We start from the raw sequence: 22,187 nt of genomic DNA on the forward strand, positions 1-22,187 counted from the left end.
TGAGTATAAGCTGTGGATCATCGGTCTAAATAATGAGAAGGTCAGAGCAGATACAGGCTAGTACCCTGACAAAAAAATTTCCATCCTTGAATGCCCTTCCACAACATCTGAAAAAGTCAGGTCACCAGGCCACCATAGCCCTTCCTTGCTGCCTTACTTATCCACTGGTCCCAGTAGGGAATTATTATCAGGTTTCAGCATACACTTCCACCCATGACTGTTTTTTTTTTTTTTGTATGTTTGTTTGTTTGTTTTTAAAACAGCCACAACAATGACACTGATGAAATGTGCTGACATTGGCAGCTTGGGGTCATCTCAAAAAAGACACTATGTTAAATACAAAGTAGGTATATTTATAGCCAGAGCTTATTTGGAGAATATTCAGCAACGCCTGCCTTAAGTCAGACTCTCTTTCCTCCAAAAAATGGCATAGTGGAAGATCATTCAGACCTTTCTAAATTTGGAGGAACCATCAGCAGCAGATCCACCTTGTCCAAGCGTGTTTCAGTTTAATTCTTTTGAGGTGACCAAGAGTATCTGAGGGTGTTTGTGCTGGGTTCATGCAATGCATGCCTACCCCTTACCCTGGTAGTCCCATGTGAGCATGGTATGGATTTTACGATGTTGGAGCTTGGTCATGTGGCTACTGCACTAGAACTTGTGCCATGACTTCTGGAGGGACCAAAGCAGCTTTATGCTTCTATCCATTCCCCTTAGTCATCGAGAGGGTGACGGTGCTTGCCTTTCAAATAGAGATCATGGCTATGGAAACCAAGTCAAGGAAATTCATACCAGAGACAGAAGATAAAACCATTAGTACTGTGTCTGGCTAGGACGGAGTTAATTTTCTTAGCAGCGGCCTGTACAGTGCTGTGTTTTAGATTTGTGACCAAAACAATGCTGAAAGTACACCAGTGCTTATATCTGCTGCTGAACAGTGTTTGGGCAGCATCAAGGCTTCCTGTTTCTCACTCTGTTGACTCAGTTGGTAGATCAGGGGGTACGCAAGAGTATGGGAGGGAGCACAACCAGACAGATGACTTGCAGAAACCAAGAGTTATTCTATGCCATTAAACAGCATGCTCAGCAAGGAAACAGAGGGGATGAGGTTTCGGTGGGTTAGCCATCTTTTGCTGGCTCAGCATTTGGCTACCTAGGGCAAGTGGTGAATGAATGCCTTTGCATCTCTTGTTTTATTCTTTTCTTTCACTTTTTCATTGTGTATTAAATGATTTTTGTCTCAGCCCAATATTCTTTTGCTTTTACTCTTTCCTATTCCCTCATCCCAGTAGGGGAGGTGGAGTGAGTGGCTGTGTGGTGCTTAGCTGCCTGCTAGGGTTAATGTACATAATAATAATTCAGTTAAACTCAGTAATATATGATATTAAAAATCTGAAAATTCTGTTATTGCTGAGCTGAGTACACTAATAACAGCATGAGTTATGAGAAATATAGACTTTAAACTCTCTGATATTACTCACCTTGAGTGATTCTATTTAAATCCTGCCTTTTTTTTCATGTTAATTACATAGAAATCATCAAGTCTTGCTCATAAATACTTACAATATGAGTGTACAAGAGTGGCATGTTGTTTTCAAAGATTTTAATGATGTTGATTGCAATAATTTTCAAGTAATGACTGCAGGACAGTCAAGGAATATGACTCCTTCTGTAAAGGTTTTCTCTGGCAATGGGAAGGATTGAGAACTCACGTCTGCTATGTAGAGCTGTGTGGAGGTTCCTAAGCTGAGAGCAGACTTGGAAGCTCTAGATGATAATGTCAAGTGGTGTGTCATCACCACAGTCAAGTCAGATTATTTCTACTTGAATTTGAGCATGCAGGTCAGCCCAGCCCAGGTGTGAGCAGTGGCATCGTGGTAGCTGGTGTGTGTTACTGAGAAGTAGAGACTGACACATCCTGGAGCCTTCATAAACTTAGGAGTTCTGTGATTCCTCCATTCTGACTCATACAAGAGCACATTTCTTCTTTGGGCATGAAACAGGAGGCACCAGAGGCCTACCTGCAGCTGAGTGACACAGGCTGCAACCTCACTGCAAAGGAGATGACTTACAAAACAGCCAAAAACCTCTCAAGGTTTAAAATCTTGCCTAGATAGCAAGCTACCACAGCTTGAGAGCCACAGTGAAGCTGCCTGAGAAGGTTTTAGCTGGAACAGGAAGAAGGGGAGGACTTACGTCAGCAGTGTAGTAAATGCCCTGTTTAACTCTGTGGTAAAGGTAACTGCGGGAATACAATTATGTGGGAAGTTTTCTTCCAGATCAGCTGAAGAGATATGAAATCAGAAAGTATATCTGAGTCAGTAAATGTGAAGCATTGTGAGCATGTTTTGTTAAAGTCTAGTACTAGGGAAAGTGGTAACATGGGGCTATCACACAAAGTGCTCCTGCTTTTTGTCATTCCTCATGAGAAAAATCTGTATGGTTCTTCTCTTTCACTCCTGTCTTGGAGGACAGTTTGACTCAAACTGGAGCTGTTCAAGCCCTTATTTAACAAGCTGTAAACAATAAGCACATCCATTACACGCTTAGAGCTTAAAAGGAGCCTGTTGGACAAAAGCTGGTTATCAGCCAAATCATGTTTTTGTACAACTTGTGCTGTCTCTCAAACCATACAGAAAATACAGGCTGTGCTCTGAGTGCCATTCAGTTCTCTGATCCCCTGTATCCTGCTGATGCTCTCTCTCTCTTTCTGTGCACTGAAATATCGGATGGCTCCCACTATCAGTAAAACTGCTGGCAATCGGCCATTTGGAATAGACAGCCACAACATGCAAAAAAGAGGTTTGCCCAGCTTGTTGTTTAATGGATTTCACTGCACAAAGAGTGATCAAAAGGAGGAATTTTCCTGGGCAGTGGAGTATTTTAAAGAGGTGCCCTTGTCTGGGGTGAATGCTGTTTGTTGAATAATCTCTGTGTCTCCCAATCCCACCTCAGTTTGTTAGTTTACTAAAAAGAGCTGCCCCTGCACTACGATTGCTTCAAAATGTTTAGACTTCAGCCAGAGTGTTCCTGCTGTTTGAAGAAAGAACATGCACACAAAGGACAAGCTATCCGTCTTACAGTTTTCATAACGCAGTGTGAGCAATGTCAGTATTGGTACTGGAGGCTGTTTACAGTGGTGTCAGGAGTAGCAAAAATGAGGAAATCTATAAACACTGGACCCTCAGGAAACAATCGGAGGTTTGCTCTTTGATCTGTGCAGGGTCATCCTCCAGTCTTTCTGCAGGAGCACGTGGGTACTAAAAGAAAGTAAATTCACCAGGAAAAAATGAGTTCAGCATAAGGGCTACTTAAATCATTGCTCAAGAAACCACAGCTATAAAGCTAATGGAAAGTTTGTGTTAGGATGAAGCAAGAATGTTCAGGTGCAGAAGTGTGGATTTCCTGAATCTCACCACCAAGCTCAGCTCAACAAACATGATAGTTTAAAAGCAATGCAAATGTACTAACTTGTCACCAACAGACCTAGTTTAAGGTATAATCACTCCCATTCTTAAGGCCATGTCTTTCTTTTCATTTGCCAAACATAGGACCTACATTACACAACCAACACTTTCTATTCCAGATCTGTGAATTTATTCAGGCTAGAGAAGTATGACCATGAAAAAAAGAAATAAGCTGAATCTCCCAAGCATCTCAACCCCTCACAAACACTGTGTTTTGTTTTTTTTTTTTGGGGGGGGGAGGGGAAGATAGGAAAGGGGGGACTCTGTGAATCCAGATTCTTGTACCTTCAGCAGATGTTTTCAAATTAAGGAGTTAAACTAAATAAACAATTTATTTTTTCCCCTACCCCTGTATTTTTTCAGCCAAAACATTTTTTATCTGAGGTGTGGATCAGCTCTTGTTTGGAAGCTCCTACTGAAACTTTTTGATGTTCCATGGCAAGTCAAAATAAACTTTGGAGCTCAAGACCCTGACTAAAAGTGTCCAACAACTTAAAGTTTTATTTAAAGCAAATACACAAAAAGGGCTGGGCATCAAAATAGAACATAGATATGGCATAGGTATACTACAAAATAATGATGAAGGCTTAATGGGAGGATTTTGCTAAAGTAATATTGTTCTAACAAATGACTTAGCTATGTGTGTCTACAACTGTTTTTCCTTACTCTGCTGCTGTTGGTTAATATCCCTGTTAAAAACCCTCAGCTCTTGCATCTGATCCTGACATGTCCTCATCCCCATAAGCCCACCAGAGAACCTCTCTAGCCCCCTTCTTAGCTGCACTGGTTGGACAGTTGACAGTAACATCGGCATGTTTTGCTTCCCTCCTAGTACTGCAGCCCAAGTGTGAGAAGCTCACAATTTTATTTATTTATTTGTTTGTTTGTTTATTTTGTTGTTGTTGTTTTAAAGTATTGTGTTTATGTAGCCCAACAAGTGGGAGAAATAACACACTATAGAATTAGTAAAACTTTACAGGACATTCTCTGGCTCTGGTAATGTTTATAAGTACTTTTAGTTCCTGAGATGTAAGTTGTTATATAAATGGCAACTATTATTGATCCATCTCAAATTGTGATTTGTGAAAAATCAAACCTCAGGACACATTATTGTGGTAAAGTGATGAATCTTCTATTTCACTGCTTTTACAGATAAAATGATCCGCAGTACAGAGTATGTTGTACATTACCATTTAAGGGAACGACACTGGAAAATGGAGAACAGGCAAGGAAAAATATCTGGAATGTACATTTAGAAATAATAAAATAAGTTCAATTTAAATTCAAGATAATGGAAAGTAACTTTAAACAAACAAAAAGATAAAGCCTGTAGGCAGCTCTGTGAAGATATATGCTTGGAAAATGACTACCCTGATGCACATAAAAACATTAATGGATGCCTTAACAACCTCCAAATGCCCACATGCCCAGATATACAAAGGGATGGCTCAGAAAAAGCATTCACTGAGGAGGCCATTAATGCTCTAAATAATGAAAAAACAGCTGGCTTGGATGGTTTCCCAAATAAATTCTATAAAGCTTTTAAAGGAACTTGGGGATCCATTTTGTTTGCAACATTCAGCATGGACTTTGAGCATGGTGAAGAGCCAAGACATTTGGCAGAATTCTTGTTGAGTCTGCACTTATCCAACAGCCTTTCATCTTTTTGCAAAGGCATTTCCAAAGGACTTAAGCCTATATTTCCTGCTACAGAAAATCATGATCATAATCTTGTTAACAGAGATTATTTGATTATTAATAACTTATTTATGGCTTTATCATATTAATGAGAGAAAGTAACAGAAGGTTCATTACTCATGAAGTATAAAAAGGATTTAGTTGCCTTAGCTTTTAAGCAGTGATAATAGGCCTCTACATCTAGAGCAACAAATCACATTAGTATTTTGAAGGAAACATTGATTCTAAATACCAGGGAGACAGGAATTAGTCAAAGCTCACTTTTTCCCTCCTAAAAAGCCATTCTCTCTCTTTCTCTCTCTCTCTCTCTCTCTCTCTCTCTCTCTCTCTGCTAGGAAAGCATTTCTTTCAACAAATTCATGTGCTTGAAAAATGTTTGGAAAAGTTTCAAAATCATCAGTATAGGCTGTCCGAAATGCAAAATGCAAGTCTTTTTCACTACGGTGCAAAATGCAAGATAGATATAGCAGCAGTTTTCATAGATTGTTCAAGCATATCAGAGAAATGCTTTAACTGATCTGAAACAATTTTTTCTTCAACTGGAGGGCAGGACACTCAGACCAAATCCTTTCACTATATTTCTCTGTTACCTGTTTGCAAAGATGTTCCTTATACCCTAAGACAATCAGCTCCTTCTGGCCTTCTTACGAGGACTGAGAATGAGATCTATGGATGGTCCATAGCAAGCGACTGAAGATTTTCTTTGCACTTTGTGCAGACCAAGATTATCCCAAGATTTTTTTAATCTGGACCTTTGTCTGCCTTTTTTTTTTTTTTTTTTCCTCTCACAGGGAAGTATAACCACAACAAGAGGTTAATGCAGAGGGGAAAAAAATCCATTTGTGTAATTGGAGCTTGTACTTTATTTTCCTTGGGTTTTGAATTATTTAATACCCTGATAGTTTCTTATATGATTTTCATTTTCACTTCACCATCAGATGAGTTCTATCAATTTCATTCTCATACTCTTTCTTCAACCCTCCTGTCGCTCTGACCACTTTGATTGTTTTCTTTTCTGTTTCTTCTTCCTGCTCATTGTCTTTTCCCTAATTCTTTTATCCCCTTCAGTTCCTCTCTCTCACTATTATCTCTTTCTTGACCCCTAACTTCTCTCTTCTGCTTTTATTTCTTTTCCTGTCCTCTGGCTCTAACTTTACTTCTTTCTTTGTGTTTCAGCTCACAGTTTTCTCGTCTCGCCACACACTCCCATGTTATTCTCCCTTGGTAAGGTATAAATCTTCATGGTAGTTATCTATTTGTTTCCATTTTCTTTTTACTTTTTTCCCCCTCTAGTTATCAGTGTATTACAAGAGAAGCAAAATTACAAGTGACAAATACCCACGTTTCACACACCTTTAATACACTTTTTTCTTTTAATATTACCTATAGCTGTTTTTCTTTTTAATAATACTTTTACCTTTCTAAATATTTGAGACTGCCTGGTAGGTGGCAACTTAACTCAATGGTTGCAGAATATTTGTGCCTAAGAATATGCATCTTATACGAACACTGAAAAAGTATGATACAGGTGATTATGAAGAAAGCCTTACAAATACCTACGGAATTTGGCCAAATGCAGCAAGGTCAACCTGTACCACCAGCAGATAGCACGAAATAGAAACTATGTCTCCTGCATTTGTGAGTTCTAATGCTTGAAGAAAATTATTTGTATCAATATTCTTATATTTCTTTTTACCAAGTGTTTAACATTCAGTTAATATCCTTTTTCTACAGTTGAAACCCCCATGCATATCACATGTTGCATTTTTATGATCTTTGCATAAAAAGGTCCCTTAGCTTCCTTGTCAGACAGAACTGAAAGTAAAAGCAGAAAGAGCAAAAACAAACTACAGTAGCAAGACTGAACTGGCCTGTGGAGAACATATGTACAGCTCACACCAGAGGGAAGAGGGACAAGCATGTCTTCTTAAAACATGACAAAAGCCACCAACCCATGAACTGCACTACCAGTGAGGCTAGCTATATGCTCACAGCCTCTCAAGATTTCAGTGTGGCAAGGCACTTGAGAGTCACCTTCTGCCTACCACATCATCAAATCCTCAATATGCTTTTGCATTGCTATAGCTCCCAGAAAAGATTTTTCTCTTTTAATAAAACACAATCAGCTGCTGAAAAGTTGCAATTTAATAAAACTAATGGAGATTAAAAAGGAAAAGCTTAGTTTTTCAGAGCTTGATATAATTCTTTGAGATTCTCCAGGGAGAAAGAATAAAAATGTAAGTTATTACAAATTATAAACGACAGATAAATTGATCAATATTCTATGTATACAAATCTATTACTTCATTATCTTACAATGATGCATTGCACCTCAGGTACTATGAGTCTAATCCAAAACATCACAAGAATTGGTGGGACTTCACCTTCATACTCTGCTTGCCTTTGAAACAAACCCTAAATTTCTGTGACTCTTTGATGGGGCAGTGGACTGGAAAACTTGCTAATGTTCATCATGGTGACACCCCCCTTCCCCCTCGCCCCCCCGTCTCCCCCAGCCACCCCTTTGTTGATAGGTATTAATTGCATAGGTTTTTAATCATATCTTTACAGGGGAGCTAAACAAGTACTCTGTACTTAACAGCACTCAGAAGTTGGCACTAGTAAAACAGGAGGAGGAGGAAATTCATCAGTGAGCTGAGGAAGGACCACTACCAAGAGACAAGTGTGGCTACCTGGCTGTTAAGGATGTTAGCCAAGGAAGGGCTAATGAGTACTTAGTCATCTGAAAGGCTGAACTGTACGCTGGACTTGTGAGAAGGGACTAGAAAATAGAAGGCAGTTAATCAGGGCTCAGAAAAAGCAGGGATTCAAACAGCACATAGCTGAGTCAGGAGGACACGAGTGGAACAACAGCTTGAAGTTCACTGGGGAAGGGGAACAGGTGGAGATAGGTAAAAAAAAGAAGGAAGTTTCAGAAAGTGGCAGGAGTTTCTCAAGGAAAAGAATTTTGCCTTCTTTTCAGAGAGTGATGAGTATGGAAATGAGTATTAAATCAGCCAGGGTAGCAACAGGCCAAGCAAGCCTCTATGAGTCTAGACAAGTTGGAAAGACTATTTAGCTGTTGTTGAAGCTGAGGGTTTTCTAGTGATGAGTGTTTTCAATAATAGCTCTCTGGGTTCACGAATGATTACTGCAGGAAACCTACTTGATGAAAAATGAGTGCACTTAATATTCTATCATTTTCTCTCAGATGTTGCATTTTTCAATTCTCTGATGGCTGGAAAGTCTGAGCTTGAAAACTAACAATGAAATACCAGGAAGCACAAAGTGAGATCACTCCCACATTGATGCTGGCATACAGATACAAACCAGTCTCAAGCATTTCTGGAGCATTCCTCATAACAGCACATAAAGCCTAGCTGTGTGTTGTTGTGATAGACCAAAAGAAAATTCTGTGAAGTAATAGTGTTGAAAGAGGAAAGATTAATTCTACCTCTGAAGAACATTCCCAGTAGTTTCTCTCTCTGTATTTCATGTAGTAATATTTTTGGAAACTACACAACACTAGAACTGGGGAAAACAACAAAATTAAATATATACAAGCACGATAGATTCACAATGAGAGATGGAACAAATTTTCAACATTGATGTGAACTATTACACATTTTCTGGATGTATATGCCATTAAAAATTGTCTGAATGCTAATTTTAAAATGCAAACTTTTTTCCTGTTGCCTCATGAAAAAAAAATAGCTTTAAATAAATTGAAATTGCCAGTTTTCACTGTTGTGGTTTAACTCTAGGAGGCGTCAGAGACCCACAGAGCCACTTGCTCCCTGTCCCAAATGGGATGGCAGAGAGAACTGGAGAGGTAAAAAGTGATAAAACTCGTGTTAAGAAAAAGACAATGTAAAGCAAAAGTTTGCACACAAATTAACGTGAAATAAGGAATTAATTCACTACCTCCCATTGGAAGGCAGATGTTTAGCTATTTCCAGGAAAGCACTGCTCATCATACATAGCTGTTACTTGGGAAAAAAAATGCAACTTTGAATGCCTACCACCGCCCTCCTTCTTCCTCTCAGCTTTTATTGCTGAGCATGGCATCACATGGTATGGGATGTCCTGTTGGTCCATTTGGATCAGCTGCCCTGGCTGTGTCCTCTTCCAGACTTGTGTGCACCCCCAGCCTCCTCGCTGGTGGGACAGCGTGAAAAACAGAGGAGAGCTTGGCTCTGTGCAGGCACTGCTCTGTGACAGCAAAAACATCAGGGTGTTATCAACACTGTTTTCATCACAAATCCAAAACATAAAACCATAGCTTTTTTTTTTTTTTTTTTTAATGAAGAAAATTATCTCTCTATCAGCCCAAACTAGTACAATCTCCCCCAGCTATGCCACAGCAATTTTGTCATGCTCAGGTCCCATGCTATCTAATATACCCTTATTAACTACCCCAGCCCCTTCTCATCCTTTGATATGTACACAGCTATCATTCCCTCAATGGTGGTGTATTGGCCACCCTTGTTAAATGCCTATAAAATAACAATAAAATGTCCACTGTGCTCTTTTAGTCCATGTCTGGTTTCTGTCTGTTACAGTGGTCCCTCAGGACAAGAGAGCCAGTGTGTTGCATGTAGTTGCTGGGTGACAAAGCCAGCTTAGGTCAGGTCATTGCTGCATTTGCACTGCTTCTTGTGAGGCTCATCCTCTATTGGATTACGTGGTTCCTGCTACAGTACTTCCTATAACGTACAATTCAGACAGTTTAAAGGCATATCCAATACAGTCACCACCCCTGGTCCATCTGGACAAGGCTATAGGGTTTAACATTGCAAGGAACTCCTGCCCTTGCCCCTCCTGCTTGTCCACAGTCCCTTTGGAGTGTACCTGCTCTGCTATGGCCCATCCCCATGCCACAGTTCCTTCAGAGGTATACCTGCTGCCTTGTGGGCCTGTCCAAATCCACAGATGCCTAGAGGTATACCTGCTTCTGCCTGTAATTATCCATGAACACTGTCCCTTCAAGGGTGTACCTGCTCTGGAGTGGGCTTATTCATGGCCACAGACATTTTGGGGTGTCCATGCTCCCATGTGGACTCATCCACAGCTCTGACTTGTGTTCACTATGGAGTCCCAGCCTGTCCAGTACAGCAGCACAGGAACAGCAGCAATGCCTTGTCTGTCTACCAGCCCAAGTGCATGGCCAGCACTGCTATCAAAATGTTCCTAGGCACAGCAAAATAAGATGATAAGCAGATCAGCAAACAGCAAGAGCAAAAAGCAGCTGCTAACCAGAACTAGACTCTAATATACAGCAAGGCAAGCAAGACCAATGGCAGGCATAGGAACCTTGCCAATTAGTAGCTACAGAGCTGTAACAGCTATAAAATTTGGTCTAGCACATTCCAGTCAAGTTGTCATTATCTTGAACCCCTTGTGCCTCACACTGAGTGTCGTAAAAGACTTTTGTAGTTTGACCTCAGAAGGCAGCTAGCACCGCACAGACACTTGTTCAGTCCCCTGCACTGGGATGGGGGAGAGACTCAGAACGGTAAAAGTAAGAAAACTCATGGGCCAAGATTAAGACAGTTTAATAGGTAAAGCAAAATCTGTGGTAATGAGCAAAGCAAAAATAAGGAATTCATTCACTACTTCCCATTAGCAGGCAGATGCTCAGCCATTTCCAGGAAAGCACTACTCGTAATGCATAACTGTTGCTTGAGAAGAGAAATACTGTAACTCCAGATGTCCTCCCTTCTCTTTTATTTTTTTCTCCCAGCTTTTATTGCTGAGTATGATGCCGTATGGTACAAGCCTTCCCTATGGTCCGTTTGGGTCAGCTGTGCTGGTGTGTCCCCTCCCAACATCTTGTGCACCCCCAGGCTCCTCACTGGCAGGACAGCACAAGGAGCAGAAAAGACCATGGTGCAGTGCAAGCACTGCTCTGCAGCAGCTAAAACATGGGTGTGTTACTGCCACTGTTTTTATCACAAATCCAGAACACAACACTATAGAGGTTGCAATGAAGAAAATTAACTCTACCCCAGACAAAATGAGTCATTAATGAACCTCTTGAATGTCAGATGTGTGACATATGTATGTTTGTTAGCACTAGGGAGTCCAAACACAGAACAGGAAAAATCAGAATTGCAGTATTAAAAAGTCTCAGCCAAAACAGAAAAGAACAAAGCATGTTCCTGTTTCAGAAAATAGTGCTGGCATGGAAATTCTGCAGGCAGCACTCGAATGTTTTAAACTTCAACCATTTTGTGTTTCGTATTTTAGCTCCACCTTCCAGGTTTTCTTAAACATTTTCATCTTTTACCTCTGTGTTGGTGAGAAATGGCAGATCGTTTTGTGTACACCTGGAGAACACGGTACTGAAAGCCCTGTTTGGGCTTCGGCAGTCTTCAGTTCACAGGCCAGCCTTTGTTCACCAACCTGTGCCAAAGGCGGCTGCTTGGCAAGCTGCTTCACAAGAGAATCAGAGGAGAGGGGAAGGGCAGAAAAGAGGTTGGAAAAGCTCAAAAAGGTGACTTGGAATCAAGTGAGCATCTGCCTCAAACTCTGTCAAGTAAGAGGTGGCATCCTTCATGCCCAGAGAGGCGCGGGTCCTGCATGCCCCTTCACCGTCTCACTCCTTAGGGGAGTACTGTGGCATGTATGCTTTCACAGCACACGTCACGACATATGTCAGTATGTCACCGATGCCTTATGTATTTCTTCATTGTCACAACACAAACAGCATGAGGGGTAGATTTTTCAGATCTTTAGTAAAAGTTTGGGAACAGCCTAAAAAAAACATACTTTTGGGGCGCTTGTGGTTAGGATCCAGCAATCTGGAGATTTCACCTTTTTTTTTTTTTTTAAGCTTCTAGCATTTGCCATAGGATTCCACTGAACAGATAATTTGAAACAACAGTTAAGACGATGTAAGCAGATGAATACTGGAGAGGAAGGTACACAATTTTAAAAGAAACAAACAAACAAACAAAACACCTGACTGACTTCAGAGCCCACCGTGGCTCAGAAGCGCATGTACTTTGCAGAGTCTGCTCTGAAGAGCTTACTAGTAGCTGGTACACAGTCAGTTTTGAGGGGGCTCAGATCCAATTTCAACATCAGAAAAGAAACGAATTCTTACAGCGTTTAAGACTCTGGATGCTGACCTCTCTGGACGTTTTAGGTACAGGTGTCGGGATGCAAACAGCTTGATACGGAATATGTGGAGGCTCTCTGTAAGCATTAAATGCTTGAAAAGCTGTCCCCAAAACCGCCCAAAACTGCTTACCTGGCTTGTTCATAGCAGCAGGGCAGCTCTAGGTTTGGTCACCTCTTTTGTTGCTGGAACCTCTCCTTGTGTGGGTGGAACCAAGGGGCAGCACAAGCACCTCATAAAAATCCCGTGAGGCAGCACTCACTGCGCCCGGTAGAAATGGGTACAGGAATGGAAACAAAGACTGCCTTTGTTGATGGTTCCTTCCTTCTTCGGAGTTTCCAAGGAATATCTTATCTACTCAATAATACACAGTAGCCAAAGTGGCTAAAATGAAAAATAATAAACTTTGCCCCTAAAAGATCTTAGAGTTTGTATGAGAGGAATAAGCAAAACAGAGGTGATAATTACACGAGCTAAAAGTCACAGGCTGGTTCTCGTAGCTCATTTTTTATTAAATAATAGTCAGATAAGGTAGTTTTGTATTTCTGATTAGACACGGAGGTAGCACAAGGTAATAGCCCAGTAATATTTCCATTAGTGCCATTTCTGATGTTCCTGACTCTTTTTAACAGAGAGCAATTGGAGTTTATTTGTTTACCTGTTTTGTTTTTCATTTCCAGCCTGCTGGGCCATCCAGAACAGTTTCATAGCCTGAACCTGTTCCATAGGATGTGCAATGACATATAATATGGAAACTTACACTGTCATTGTAAGGCACAGCTATAGGACAAGACTTACCTTGTGTACTCCAACAAGGTGAGCAACCATCCCCAAGTTATGTTTAAGCAGGAAAGCAATTTTTTTCTCTTGCAATAAAGGAAAGGTGGATGCATGTGAGGATAATTCTGCAACAAAGAGGTTGCTGAAAATTTTCATTTGTAGCCCATACAACTGCTTTTGTAGTTTGGGGTTTGATGTTTTGCTGACTTTGTTTGCAGAAGAAATCACAACTGCAGCTGTAAGACTGCTCTCCATTTCACTTGTGTGTAACTTGCTCTGTCCTGTGTGCAGGAGTGCTCCAGCAGTGGCAGCTCCAGCCTTTCTGCCACCGAGAGCAGAGGAGTGCTGGTGGCACCACCTAGGTTGGTTTATGATGGAGGTCCAGCACAGACCCACCACACACCTAGCAGAAACAGAGACCTCACAGGCTGGTCCTTAGAACCCAGGTAGAGCAGAGTGTGAAGATTACATTACAGAACTGATATATTCTTTCACTCTTGATCATTATCAAACTGCCTATTTATAGGCTAAGCAACACAATGCAAATGAACTAACAAAGCTGCTGTTTCCTAACCCTTTACGAATGCTTTTTGTGAGACATTTGTCCTTGCTGCCCCTTTTTAGCCCCACTGGAGCTACTGGAGCAGAGCCAGTCACACACAGTTTCAACCTTGGTCTGTTTAGGCTTGTGACGAACAGGCTAATGCTAACACTAAACAAAAATCTCCCTCAAAACATTCTGACTGATGCTGGAGTGATAGAAGAGTCACTTCAGAAAATATGTCTATATAAAACTCAAGTACCAACCCACTGAGAGGCAGCTGGATGCCTGCAGCAGAAACAAAGCCCCACAGGCCGATCTGTGACAACAAATGGAAACTTCAGCTCTCATTGGAGTCCAGTGGTGGAGCTGGCTGACACAGACTTAGCTGTGGTACAATAAACATGGGGCTGAGCAGCAAAAGGGAGGGATTATCCCATTGCATTGTATTGTTTTATATGCATTGAGGGCTACACCATACAAGTAGAATAAAAGTGCAATACATTCATACTCTTTCTTAGGAAAATAAGCTAGGTTTTATTTGGATTGTGCTCTGTATTATATCATTAATGGCTCCTTAATTTTTACTGCCTTTAATTTATCCAAGATAGCACCACTATGATTACTGTTCTGTGCACCTGTCTCTGTTGTTGCCTTTATCCCTACATGTGTTTTTTTCTTATTATTCCATAAAAATTGAATCAAAAGCTCTCCCTAGGTGCTTAGTATATTTGTTTGTACAATGCAGAATAAAATGGAGATTACTGCCAGTTCATGGTCCCTATGAAAGTAATACGCTCAGAATTATACCTACTGTGTTTTCGAATATGTTTCACTGCAGTCAGTGCTGTCAAACAAGGCATTCGTGATCAACATAGACTCATTTTGTCACGCAGGAAAAAGACGGCTAGCAGTGGTTTGTGCTGGGGCATATAAGTACAAGAGGCTTTTCCAAGAATCTTAAATGAGATCATTTTTGGAGAAAGATCAGTAATAGTTCCCAATACCACCAGAATATTTCCTGGGTCAGTTTTACCAAGACCTCAGGATTCATCCTTGTCTCCCTGCAATATCTATATTGGTAAAGGAAATCAGCAAAAGGAAGGCTTTTTGTCATTTGAAAAATGGTGTCCTCAATGTCCCCTCTGAAAAATAAACAAGGGAAAGGATTGCCAATTCACTCTGCCCTTGGGCAGTACTACAGGTCTGATACAACTGGAACTTTCTTCGGTAGATTCAAGCCTGTCAGATAAGAATTTTTTCTTCATTGTGCAAAGTGCACAGTGAAAAGTCACGTAGGTCCTAGGAGTCAAGCTGGTTCTCTCTTTGATGGCTAATGAGTAATTACCAGACTGGATTTGCACAGAAATAGCTAGAACAGCTATACATGAACAGGTGTAAGACACAAAAGAAATCCAGTTCACTCTCTGCCATTGCCTCATACAGCTTTAGTGGAGTCAAATACAAAAGGAAAATATTTTTGCCACATAACTAACCACACGTAAGTAAACATATACAAAGAGCAGAAGCCATTTCTTTTTCCTGATATCAGTGTTGTAGGATTTTTCTGGTGTAGGATTATTGAAAATGTTTGTAGAGACCACAGACATTGTCTTAGAAAAGAAATAAATCTAGAAGTAGCTGAAAGCACCTTCCTGTTGCTATTTTAGGGACTGTTTAGAGTAAGAAGTGGATGAGGGTGACTTCTAATGCAGTAACAAGTTCTGCACTGTTTTAGTGTTGTACTGAACCCTCCCAGAACTGCCAAGGAATGAACATTCCTGTAGACAGAATAGCGGTGATTAAAGAATTATATTTTTCTAGTTCAGATAGACTCAGACGGGGAGAAGAAAGCACTTCCATTTGGTGCTAATATTTTCAAGGAAATTTAGGCTGCAAGCTCCGCAGAAGGGAAAAGTATCACTATTTTGTCTTGTGTATCCCTGGAAAGAAAGGAATATATAGAAAATGCTATAGTGACTTACACCAACACTATCCTCTTTTCCTTTTTGTCTCTACTTTACAGCTTTATTTAGCAACTTTTTCAGTGGAAACAGGCAAGCTAAAGTGTGAAGGACGTAAAAGCACCTTTTGGAACCACCTGAAAGTACCTGTGGAGAATATACTGCCTTTCATGCCCAAGTGGAAATGCTTTTATGAGAAATGTTCCTGAAAAGAGAACCTTTTTGAAGCAGGGCATCACTGGTAAGAACTTCGCCCTGCCCCCCCCGAACTTTAGTTAATGGTGATAAACATACATTATAGATTTTACAGAATGCCTGTAAATGAAGATAAGATGATGTAAGAAAGCCAAAAAACTTGGCTTGTCTCAACAGCATGCTGTTTCTGGCTTTGAGCCTTTCATTTTTTTCAGGAGTGTTCTGTGGAGGGTTCCGCTGAGGTTTCTGAAGGCTGTGTGATCACATTCCCTTGCCTTTCCTCAATGTTCCTGTTAACACTGTCACAGCTTTGAGAGATGACAACAGCCCAAAGTAAGTAGCATGTGCTTTGCTGTCTCGTATTATTTGATGAAACATTTCTCAATTGGAGTGAAAGTAATGGAGAGACCCTCCTGATGTGGCTTTTGAGAAGACTATACCCATCCAGTTTCTTTTAAGGAGACTCTTAAATGCTGTACAAGCTCTTGCAGCTCACTGCGAGCAGGCTACTCTTCCACAAAGTGGATTACTTTGCCATATTTAGCAGTGAGTTTTAAGCTCTTGAGTAGTGGTTCTAGTATCTCTGGAAGGCAAGGAAGGCTCTTTGTGCTTCCCTCTTCCCTGTAAATAAGAGTGTGCCAGGCATTGCAACCAATGGCACTCCAGAAGCAGCCATTCACTTGAGTTACATCTCATAAGAACACATCTTGTCATTGCTTTCTCCACAGTACATTTTTCTCTCCTTTCCAAGGGCATGATTTTCTAGGGCCGCCAATCACGGAGCATACCATGTTTCATGCCTTTTTCCTTAACCCACCTCACAGCAGTGAGCTGACTCCTTCTGCTCCCCCTGGCCCCTACACTGCATCTAAGGAAATCTCCACCTCGTGGAGCATGTGAAAAGCCTTCTTTTGAGAGCAGTTTAGCAAGCCCCAAGGCAGATGACATGCTGAGAGCTAGGCTGGTGGCAGAGGAGCAGTGCTGGTGGTAGAGTTACTGGTGCTACTATTCTGGGTTATGCATGAGATATGTAGACAGTCAGAAGCATTTAGCCTCCATATTATCTGCAGCTAAGTAGCATGGGGATATTGGAGCAGGGTGCACATCTAACATCCCCACAACGTCATCAGTTGAAAGTTTTTACAGCACCTATTTCTTCACTTATTCTGTAATTCATTCTGCTACTTTCATTAAGGTTACTGTCAACAGTCACTAACACCTTCCACCACAACTACAAAGGTAACAAGAGATTTGAGGGGATCAGCAAGCAGCATTTTAGGAAAAGATAATTTTCAGAGAGCTATTCAAAGTGCCTGCAGTGGCCCACTAAAAACAAACTACCTCAGCCAAAATGCACCATATTTTTATATTACCCTAAAATGGAGTGCAGCTAATTAAAATATTTATTCTGCCATTTTGAGCAAGAACCAACAATTGCACCCTATATGTCCAAATGAAAATGCTAGATACTTGTACCCTCACATGGTGGGTGGTTTTTGTTTTGTTTTGTTTTGTTTTTGTGAAGGGCTTTCACTGATTGCTTTCTGCCACCTAGTGATCTGAGAAGTGAAAAATTCAAGTGTCCTCTGTGGTGGTGTTGGAAATAAAACGAAAGGTGACCAAGAGTTAAACCAGCAGGTGCACAAAGCACTATGTGAAAGGCGCTATTGTAAAGCCATGGAGAAGTCAGAGAAGAAAGAATGAAAGGAGAGAAGCAAGAGGCTTGAGAATACAAAATAGCTGGATGAGCATGTAAGCAGTCTGACCTGAAATCTCAGTCTGGGCTCTGACGTGGTTTTATCTTGGTAGCTAAGTTAGCACACGGAGAGAGCTGATAGTGCTGGTTTTGCTCTCAGGCAGTTCTGCAAGTTTTCCTAGGTAATTTCAGGTTAAGCCAGATATGCAGTGAGTTACATGAGGTACATATATAGTACAGAGTACCTCATTTGATGTCAGCTTGAGTTGTTCACAAGAATAGTGTTTAACTGCATTGACAAGTTCTTCTTCATTCATGGGGAAGTACATGAAACATATAAATCACTCAAGATAAAAAGAGGCTTTTGAGTTTTTTTCATGTGTAATAATTAGTGGAAAATAGCCAATTAGAATGAATTACTGTCCAGTGGGAGTTTTTTAGGAAAATTCAGGCCAGCACTTACGGATACTTAGAATAAAGGGGATTATAGATGTAATAAAGCAGCTAGGGATGTTAGCTGGGACAGTGTGATGTAAGAACAGTCAGTTGGTATGGGCACCAATTTGTTTGTGTCCCTGCTATATGAGCTTTAGTGTTTCTTTAGAAGGGGAAAATGACTGTGGACTTATCCACAGTCTTCCTCATTTACTTTAACCAAAACTGTTCTGTTTAGGAAAAGCATCAGATTGGTAGAGTTGTAGTTGTTTCAATCCATACGTAAGAACCTCTAACAGAAACCAGCCAAGTAGTGTATAGTTTCCAGCACAGAAACACTGTAGAGAGACCCTGGGTATGTTGTCCCACAGCTGCAAAGGTTCTGCTCGACCATTTCTGCTATCTGACCATTTTTCCTGTAGTGTTTGCTAAGAACAGCCCGAGGCTGCTGTTTCATTTTGCAGATCAGGAGCAGAGACATCACAGAGTTGAGAAACTTTCCCAAGGACACATGGGGCTTGTGGCAGAACTGGCAGCTGGACACAAATCCACATTTATTCCCCTAAGCATAGGTCTGTTCTCCCTATCAGGGAGACTCCAGATGTTGTTACGCTGCTGAGGTAGGGACATTTCCCTATGATTTAGAAAACAAACAGGACACAGGTATAATATTTCTCAAATAGAGTTAATCCTGGCAACATGCAAGTTTATGCAAGTAAATGCACAAGATTTTCTCATTTCGTCTGGACCAACCTGGTCCTGAACTCCAGCCCTCACTTGCCACCAAGGAACATACAGCAATCTCGTGAAGGGTTCTCAACCCTCCCTGACATTTCTAGCCACCTGAAACCAAAGGCAGTAATGAATATAACAAAAAGAAAATATCTGTTTTCACTATGGCAACCCATCCGTTCTGATCAATGCCTTTTGAGCTAGTACACTGGTTGCTATAGTGAATCTCTATGCCATAGCAACAAGAAAATGTTTTGATTTTTTTTTTCTGTAAGTCGATCATGAAGTAGTTTTGAACTAAAGAGTAAGAAGGTTTTCCCCAGTTTGTTTTCCTGAATATTCTCAGGTTTCAGAATCAGAGCTCCATGAAGCAAACAGAAACATGGGTACAGATGCACTGATCACTATCACAATGCTGTCATAATTGAAGTACTTCCATCAGCCTGTGAATGGATACAACTTTGAAACTTGCTTGAAATCAGAATCAAATCCCAGGAAACAAATTATTGCCTTGTTTACATTGGTATAAATGTATAGCAAATTTCAGTGAAGATCCCCCAAGCTTAGACTGATATAAATGAGAGAAGAATTTGATTCAGCATCTCAAATGTTAAAGGTTTGTAATCTGCCATTTGTTTTTATGTTTGATATCAGGTAACAGCTGAGAATGCTAGCAGGCTTATTTATTCCATGCATCTGCTTGCAAAGCAGGAACAGTGCTACATGGATTAACAGTGCTCCCAAACCCTCTGTGAGGCTGGGGCCTCAGTCCAGCTTCCCCTGAGCACACCCACCTGTGCCACCAGCTGCCAGGTAGGGCTCTGTGCTGCCCATGCCAGAGTAGGGAGCTCCTCTTGCCTTGGACACAGGTTTGTCTTCTAGCATTGCTGGTGTGGCTAAGGTTCAGAGATACCACTGGCTACATGCACATGCTAAACAGTGCATCTTGCTTATGTGGCTTTAAAGTTGCCTGTGTCTATGCCAGATTTGGAGGCGATCCATTCCCAAAATGTGGGAACCATGGATTTATAGCTCTGCTTAGTGGGAAGCAGTCTAATCTGTACAGGAAATCCTGTTTCATAGAATCACAGAGTGGTTTGGGTTGGAAGGGACCTTAAAGATCACCCAGTTCCAACCCCCCTGCCATAGGCAGGGACACCTCCCACCAGACCAGGTTGCCCAAAGCCCCATCCAGCCTGGCCTTGAACACCCCCAGGGATGGGGCATCCAGAACCTCTCTGGGCAACCTGTTCCCGTGCTTCATCACCCTCATAGGTCACATCTAATCTGAATCTACCCTCTTTTATAATAAAACCATTACCTCTTATCCTGTCAATACACATCCTGATGAAGAGTCCCTCCCGAGCTTTTCTGTAGGTTCCCTTTAGGTACTGGAAGGCTGCTGTAAGGTCTCCTGGAGCCTTCTCTTCTCCAGGCTGAACAACCCCAACTCCCTCAACCTGTCTTCATAGGAGAGGTGCTCCAGCCCTCTGATCACCTTCCTCGACCTACTCTGAACTCATTCCAGCAGGTCCATGTCTTTCTTATGCTGGGGCCCCAGAACTGAACGCAGCACTCCACGGCTGGTCTCATGAGAGTGGAAGAGATGAGGAGAATCACCTCCCTCAGCCTGCTAGCTACACTTATTTTGAAGCAGCCCAGGATACAGTTGGCTTTCTGGGCTGCATTCATTCACTGTCAGCTGAAGCACAGTTTTTCAACCACCAGCACGTCCAAATCCTTCTCTGCAGGGCTGCTCTCAATCCATCCGTCACCCAGTCTGTACTTCCTCTAGACTGTCAGCTAGATACTCTGGACTATCTAGCTAGACTATCAGTGGTGTCATCCACAAACTTGCTGAGGGTGCACTCATTCTGTTGAAAAAAAGAACTAGAATTAATATTCTGCCTCTTTAGGAAATTTCTCTCTCTCTACTCCTACCTTTTCTCAGAAAGAGGTGGTGATAATGCTGGACCACCTCTGGAGAACACTTGCTAGTCTCCATTATTTGCTGCCCTGTGATTTGCCTCTTTGACACAATTATTCACATGTTCACAAACAAACGTAGGTTGCAAGTGCTGTTGTGACGTTAGAGTTTGAGAAAGCTTTTGTTTCTAAAAGTGTTCTTGTTTTTTCCAACAGCCTTTCAACCAATGAAAATAGAAATACTCCTGTTCCACACTGGCCTTGCCCCATTTACATATTTCAATACTTTCCTAGTTTGAGGCCAGAGAAAATTTGTCTTTTGATAAACAAGCTTTCTTTGATTGTATATGCTCTGAGCATTTTAATGGCTACATGGTGTTCCCAGAATTACTGCACACTGAACTGCATAAAACATTTCCTGGAATTATTACCTGTAATTTTTAGTGACTAGCTAACACCCTGTGAATGCTTCAGTACAAAGTTCTGTACAAAGGCTTTTGGATACACAGTGACATCCAGTGGGGAGCTTCTGAGAGAGACAGATTGAGTTACATCACCTGTGCTTCTTTGGCTTGTCATCTGCGTTAGCTACAGGGAATTGTACACTGCCATGTCAGTAACCGCAAAGCAGGTTAAGCTCTTCTTTTTTTTTTTTTGCAAGACCTTGGAAACAGGGATGCCACTACATAGGCTCTGTCCATTGCTTAATCTAATATTTCCTGAAAGTTCATGCAGGTGTTTGTGTCTATACAAGCATACAGTGCTAGCAAATTTTGTTGTTGGAAATGTATTCCTGGGCACTGATAGCCCATGGTCCAAGGTGCCAGGTTAACCCAGAACCAGTGAAATGTATAGCTCTCTTTTTGTGCCAAGAGAGGCTGAATTCCAAACACCATCACAAGGAAGGAGGGAAAATAGCCACCTGAAAGCATGGTGGTACTTACGAGTCCTGCTCTGCTCTCTCTGCTTCCTTTGCTACATTTAGGATACAACATGCCATCTGTATCATCTTCTGACTAAGCCACCAGCAAAACAAGTAGGCAATCTGTTTGACCAGATGTAGGTAGACCAATGTCACATATCCTCTGCTGAAATTACCTTCCATGTAATCCTACTACAGAGGAGTCATTAAAAAGAACAGAAACACACCACATCTCTCCTGTAGTAGGAAGGCTGCTGCCCCAAGCCATGAGAGGCTTTTTTAGAATTTCATGCATGGTCACCTTTACTCCTGAGAGAACCCCTTTTAAACAGCTTACAGTTCCAAGAATAGGAAGAGCAGCTATTTCAAAAGGCTAATATGAAATAGACCATGCTGGGGAGAAGCAAGGAGGGAGACTGCCAGTGATGTCTCATAAATGGGGGAATTCTGCCCAACAGTGAGAGTTAATATTTCTGATTCATTTCTCTTGAAAGAATATATTTCTGTATTTCAGATCAGATAGCTTTAAAGTGATTTGAAAGCTATGCCCTGCTATATTAATGATGCTCACTCAAAGGACCAAAACCACGTGGTGTCTTTACGACAGGCTTGCATCAAATATTTGAGCATAATCTGCAATAATCAGGGTTGGAAATTTTCTATAAAAGCATTGAAGACTAAAGTTGTCATGCACTCTCCTAATGAAGC

Source organism: Cygnus olor, chromosome Z, assembly GCF_009769625.2.
Source record: "Cygnus olor isolate bCygOlo1 chromosome Z, bCygOlo1.pri.v2, whole genome shotgun sequence".
Taxonomy (NCBI): domain Eukaryota; kingdom Metazoa; phylum Chordata; class Aves; order Anseriformes; family Anatidae; genus Cygnus; species Cygnus olor.